Below are 503 nucleotides of genomic sequence, written 5' to 3'. Positions count from 1 at the left end.
GCAGTTTTGGAGCTCGTAAATGAACATTCAGTAGTGAACAGCAAACACTCAGCGATGTCCCTCCGTCAGTTACGTTTCACTGCTGTTTAAAGCGATTTTAATGAAATCTGTACGTCTCCTGTTTTTATTCCTTTGTTTGAGCATTAATATTCTTTTGATTGACTAAGGAATTTTAATTTAATGTCATGTTAACTGTTCCTAATAAAAAAAAATACGAATTATTTTTCCTTTCCGAAAGTTTACAGATAAATTCACTTCTGATCACAAACATTTTTTTTTTCTTTAATGTTTCTTAAACCTTTACTCCTCTAGTCATCGCTATTAAATTATATCGAAAGCTGGATCAACTAATCCAAGTTAACAGCCAACCGAATTATCGCGTTCTAAAAACATGGCTTCACTCGCTACACACTGATATTCCCTTACTGTGTGCAATGGGTGTGCTGTGGTCCTTTCTCAAGTTTACAAACTGGATCCTCTTGATGTGCTAAATGGCTGGGAAA

This window comes from Penaeus monodon, chromosome 29 (genome assembly GCF_015228065.2).
Source record: "Penaeus monodon isolate SGIC_2016 chromosome 29, NSTDA_Pmon_1, whole genome shotgun sequence".
Lineage (NCBI taxonomy): Eukaryota > Metazoa > Arthropoda > Malacostraca > Decapoda > Penaeidae > Penaeus > Penaeus monodon.
This window is presented reverse-complemented; position numbering follows the sequence as displayed.